The 6441-nt window shown below is 35.7% G+C and overlaps 1 non-coding gene across 1 annotated transcript; it reads left to right on the forward strand.

The window, feature by feature from the left end:
• The first annotated feature begins 4728 nt into the window (after positions 1 to 4728).
• On the forward strand, positions 4729 to 4813 carry TRNAM-CAU (transfer RNA methionine (anticodon CAU)). The gene is given in 2 exon segments: positions 4729 to 4766; positions 4778 to 4813. It is a non-coding gene; the product is annotated as a tRNA-Met (tRNA).
• The last annotated feature ends 1628 nt before the right edge of the window (positions 4814 to 6441 follow it).

The following is a 6441-nucleotide window of genomic DNA, read 5'->3' on the forward strand; positions in this document are numbered from 1 at the left end:
CTACACTATTTTACTTTAATAATTCAATAACTTACTTTAAAAAATTATGATAAATTTACTAATTGAATAGTAATTTACTATTATTTTAATTATGGATATTTTACTTAAATAATTTATTAAATATGGTAATTTACTATTAAATTACTTTTTCGAACAATTTGGTAACTAATTAAGTAACATAATTTACATAAATGATGGTAACTTTCAATTATAATTACCATAATTATTAATTATATTTATACTTAATAGTTTATTTAATTATCAATAATAATTTAATTATAATTACTACAAAATAATTTTATAATAATTAAAATAACAACAATTATATGTTATTTCAATATTAAATACTTTTTTGAAAAGTTTGGTAATTAATTAATATAATTACTTATTGATTATTATGAGTAATTTTTTAACACTAATTAATTAAGTGACCCCGCTAGACTTAAAACATACCCTCCATTAGTCACCATTTTCTTATCATTTCACCTCTTATCGAAACTCACCATTAACAGCCAATCCATCAACCATCATTAATTCCCACATAATAGTATTTTTGGAAGTCATAATTGCAAATTCCCTTTTATGAGCATCAAACCATCACCGACATGGACTACCATCCTGATTTAATAGCCAACTGTTGACCCCTGAGCCTCTCTCTATCGTCCCAATCAATAACCAGGCATCCAAAGCATGGATCTATAAATCTTCTTCAATCAAATGCAGCGTGAGAAGAGTTTTATTACAATGTCAAGATCCAAGGCTGACAACCGTTGGAAATTCCAATATACACAATTATTGTCTCCTGTGAAATTTCTGCTTGTGAAATTTGACCTCTCTTTTCATTGCACAAATCAAAATCCACTTGAATTAGGTCGGGGTCCATTTGGTTCATAGTTAGAATTGGAATCGAAATTCTCTGGAATTGAAATCTTTCAGAATTGAAATTATTTATTCCTATAGTCTGTTTGATTCAGAAAAGAATGAGACTGAGAACTAAAATCAACAAAAATGGGTTTCATTCCCAAGGGAGGGGCAAGGAATGGCCATTCTCTCAAATGGAAATGGGATTCCAATTCTGTCCAATTAAACAGTTGGAATCAAAATAGCCCATTCCAAATCCGATTCTAGACCCCTATTGGCCTATTCTCACGAACCAAATGGGGCCTAAGTTTCTCTTGCCCATAAACATACATAACTGTTTCTTGTAATGCCAAAACCCCAAACACCCAAAAGCATTATTAAACAAAAATTTGAAATCTGTAAATTTAAAGAAAATATTGATTTCATAGATGATGGAATACCGATGAGAGTAAAAATACGAGCTTCTCCAAAGTCTATCACCACGATCTTTCAAGACAGCTTGTTGGAGTCAGAGGATGTTGTTGCAACCTCCTTTTTTCTTGGCAAAAGGAAAAAACAAATAGATTGTATTTTGGTGGTAACTAGTACCAAGTAGCAACCTTGCTACAGTGGATTGGTAGGAATCAACGAGATGAAATCAGCCCCTCCACAAAATTGCCCCCCACTATATCCCACAACACATCCCCAAATGATAATACCAGAAATGATGATATCATCATTGGGAGATATTTTTCATATATGGCGAAAATGTGCTGTGGAACGTTATGGGGGACAATCTTGTGGGGGGCTAATTTAAACTCAGGATCAACATGAGAGTGGGAATGGAAGCATAGGGAGGATAGGGAAACCATAACACGCAATAGTGTTTTTATGCCGTGGCCAAAGCATTGAATCGGAAATTAAATGGGTGGGACTCATCGATCAACTTCAAGATCTATGTTAAAGCCTCTCTTACCATCTCTTTCTAATGAGGAAAAGTGATATTATGTGCTACATTTATATTAAGATTTATCATATGTTTGGCTCCTTTTGAAAATATGAAAGAAAATGAAGGGTAAAAAGTGACAAGGTATTTTTAAGTCCTTTTCAAAAACTCAGGTATGTGTAAGTCAATTAGGCTGTGTTTAGAAACAATGCAAATAGAGTGTAAATCCTGGTTCAGGGTAAATTTGTACTCTGGTTCACTTTTATCTATGTTTGGCAACATTATATTTATGCATTGACAAATCACAGAATAATACATATTTACATTGATAATGAGATGTAAAAGTACATCAATAAAAAAGAAGTAAATTTGCATTCAAATGGGCTTATATGTTTTATTGGAATTCATGTTTGCATCCGTTACAACTAAGGGTCTGTTTGGTAAGAAGGCAAATATGTCAGTGCAAAACTAACCCAAATTTGTAATTTATATGAACCGTTTTACACTCTACATATTTGCATTCGCACCTATTTGCATTGTTTCCAAGCACAGCCTTAATGAAAGTTCCGGTTATTACCGTTTTCATAATTATAATAATATTTTTAATTAATTATTAAGTTTTTATTTTATTTTTTATTATTTTGTCTTATTGTATTATCTATTTTTCTCTTATTACTATTTTAGATATTTTTTAGTCGTCTTATTTTAGTATCAACGTTTTAACTTAAACTGCTTTTAAAAAAATTAACTTAAATATTAATATTTCAATATATTGATGAGAAATTAAATGCCTTTATTTGTAATGTGGATAGAGATAGAGATTGAAATAAATAGAGAGATATCGGGAGAGGGAAGAGATGAGAGAGAGAGAGTACATCCATTTGGTATAAGTACAAAAATTGAATTCATTCATATGAATGCAAATTTGTTCATATTTGAGGGTGTGAACTCGGTTAGGTTTTACACCCTTTATGATGGGTGCGAAATTGGAATTTAGTGACATAAGATGAGTGTAAATGTAAAAAATCCAGCTATGTTTCTAGTTTTTTTTTTTTTTTTTTGAAAAGCCTGTAGGCTGAATCATCTCATTGCATCTTTTAATAGTACAGGTAGTAGAAAATCAAGTGGAGTAGACCAAGTCTTTGGCCTAGACAAAGAACAAAGCCTTTTTTCAATCGAATGTGCCAGACAATTACCCGTATGATAGACAAATGAGATAGAAGAAAGAGAGAACATTCGCAAAAGACTCCAGGCTATCAAGTGGTGAATGCGGCAGGGAACCACTAAGGAGGGATTCAACAGGAGAGAGACTATCTTTTGTGCATCTCATTCTAAAACGATGGAAGAGATCTATAATTCAATGGCCAGCTTGATGCCCTCAAGGAAAACTAGAGCTTCAATCTGTTTTGAGGTGCTACGTTCAATGTTCATGGCTCTAACCATGTAAAAATGTTCTCCTGAGTCTCTTATAATAACTCCGATACCAGAGTAAAACAGACCCATGGCTCCATCAACATTCACTTTTAGTACATTGGGGGGAGGGGGGAGCCATGACTTTGGGTGGGACATGGGGGAACCATAGCGGACCCATCAGCTATGTTTCTTGGACATTAGAATGAGCATAAATGCAAATAAAGGGTACAAAGCATGTAGCTTTTCTCTAAGTAAGCTTTGCTCTTTAAATGAGAGCAAAATATAGACTAAAAAGCTATTTTATGCCTATTTTAGAAGTAATTTATAAGCTTAAGTCTGCAAAACCAAATAACACTGTAAATTTGCCTCGACTCTTATCAAATGCAGTCCAGAAAAAGGACACATGAAGATGAAGGTCATGTGCAAATTAATTGTGTCAACCACTTGAAGAATATTTTAAGTGGGCCAGGAATGGTATGGTTAGTGCTGCATGCGGTTGGGCCATATCGGCACGACCTACAACCCAAGCATACTCTGCCCATATATATAAATTTATTTTAATTTTATTACAAAATTTTCATTTTCATTTTATTATTTCACATATAAAAAATTATACATATCAATTTATATGGAATTAAATTTTAAGAATTTTTTAATACTTGTCTATCTTATTAATTTATTTTTATTTTTATTATTCTTTTCAATTTTTCTAAAAAAAGAAAACCATGCGGCCTGAGCCCTGAGTCGTGGCCCACTGGGCCTGAGCCTCATGCTGTGCCGACCTCCCCTTGAGGGATTGGTGCCAAACGGGTACGACCCTCCAAACACATTAACTTCATTGATGTAACGCTTAGAATGGGGATCTCCCTATGAATAACAACACAAAGTAGGGGAGATGTAGCCAATGTATGATGGGATGGGGCTATGAGGTTCGTGTAAGGTGCGTTCTAGGAGAAGTAGATCCAGACTCTAATGCTTAACGGCTTGTGGTAGGTAGGGTATAGGTCACCACCTATGTATTATTTGTTACAAAAAAATATAACTTGATGTTAGTAACACGTGATTGACATTGATTGATAAGATTCAGTCTTTGTGTATGATTTTCTTTGTGGGGTCCGACTATTAAAGATATGATATTCAAAAAACAATTGATCAATAAATTGAAATGATAAACGTAGTGGTGAATGAGGTGTCATTTATGGAAATTCATGAATCAAAATTGTTTTCATACCATATCTTTTTCGCATCATTGATTTTCTCTTTTTTGTGACTCACCGCTACCCTTTTTCATATGCCGTCAAACTGATGTACATATTCAAACATATAAACGGTGGTCTTTGTCTCAATTAAGATTTGTCCAAAAATTTTGCTGTGGATTCTTAATATGGTGTCACTGTTTTAATTAAGGCTTCGTTTGATTTCGCAAGGGAGATGAATAATTTCCTAAACAAATGCTGTTGTATGGTACATAAAACATGATTAGAAAATTACACACCCTTAACTATGCTTTAATCAAAGGCATCAGCATCGGGGTGGTGGCGCAGTTGGCTAGCGCGTAGGTCTCATAGCTTCTGAGTTATCCTGAGGTCGAGAGTTCGAGCCTCTCTCACCCCATTTATTGTTTTCTATGCCCATTAAATAAAAAAACTAAATGCTAATTGAGTATTCTTTAAGATTAATCTATAATTTATTAGTTGACACCTGGCACATATATTAGGTTTAATTCGTCATACATTGGAGATCTTTGTGTTGGGATATCTTTGGCTGTTGTCTTTTCAGCTAAAAGAATATTGAGTGTAAATACTATTTTATCCACACTCATCAGATATTATTCACACTATTTTGAAAAAGTTTTTCCCTTGTCGGCTGCTCTTTTCATCCACGTTTTATTTAGATTGCCACGTGGTGATGCTCCACTGGTGATATGCTTTTCTCAGCTGTTGCAGTCCGTTGAATCTGGAATTTACATACGTCGCCCCGACACAAATATGTCATTCATTAGGCATGGATTCACCAATCACGGTCACGATAGAAGTTAGATCTGCCCAAATTTTCAAAAAGTTGGATGAATGCTAATTTTTTTTCTTTTTCTCCTTTTTTTTTATATTGAGAAAGCAAATTACAACAAGAAAAAGCAACAACCAAACAGCAGAGTCCAAGTGTCCAACAAAACAATACTACTTCCTTCACTCGGAATCGAAGAGTTCAAATCTGCGCCCCACAACCGGACGCCCCACAAATGCCCCACACAATCAGAAGGTGCCAAGTGTCCTTCCACACGATTTCTTCCTTAACGCGTGTGAAGCTAAGATGACGGACGTTAGCTTCAAATTCCCTCTACTCTCAACTCTTGACCCTTGTACTCCTCCATCCGAACTAATGGCGAGAACTCCGGCAAAGACGACCACTCCGACAAATACATCGGAGGTACTCCCCGTCCCTCTCATCTCATCCCTCTTTAACATCCTTTACATGTTTTGCTGAGTTATTTTTTATCTTATGTTTTTTTTTTCAATACAAAACACGGAAGGGAAGGGAGATCACCGACGACCTCCCGAACATTATACAGGTTCAGTTTTTCTCTATTCATTCTCATTTATTTTTTTATTGCATCAAAACTTGGATTACAGCATAAGATTGCGAGTAGGGAACACCAGATCACCGGCAACTTGGATTACAGTATTGATTTCTAGTGATCCAATACTCCGACTCGCATAGATCAATTGACGCTCACCTACATTGGCGATGGAACCAGAGCCTGGCGAGAGAACTCTCACTAGGGAACACCAAACCATTTTCCTACGAAGCAAGTGCTTCCCCGAGGATTATAGCATGCGAATGCGAGATCTTCCCGATGCTGGATAGTAGAACCGCCAAGGATTCAACATACCGGAGATAGTTCGACATCTTTTAGCTTTTGGCCCCGTTTGGCATGGCCATCGAAAACAAAAACTTCCTCCCTAGAGCAGAAGAAGAAAAAAACGATTGATGAATAGAAAGTTGGCAGAGAGAAGTAGAGACTACTGGCAAATGGGGAATACCTCCGGTGTGTCTGCCGGAACGGTTTTTGACGCTGGAGTTCTTGCCGTTAGCTCGGATGTAGAAGTGTAGGGGTGGGTCAAAGTTAGATTGAGGAGGCCAAGTCGAGAGTAGCGGGAATTTGGAGCTAATGGCCGTCCCGTTAGCTCTACGCACGCTAAGGGAGGAAATCGTGCGAGAGGACATTTGACCTGAAAACTGAC

Source organism: Nelumbo nucifera, chromosome 6 (assembly GCF_055504915.1).
Source record: "Nelumbo nucifera cultivar China Antique chromosome 6, China Antique-T2T, whole genome shotgun sequence".
Lineage (NCBI taxonomy): Eukaryota > Viridiplantae > Streptophyta > Magnoliopsida > Proteales > Nelumbonaceae > Nelumbo > Nelumbo nucifera.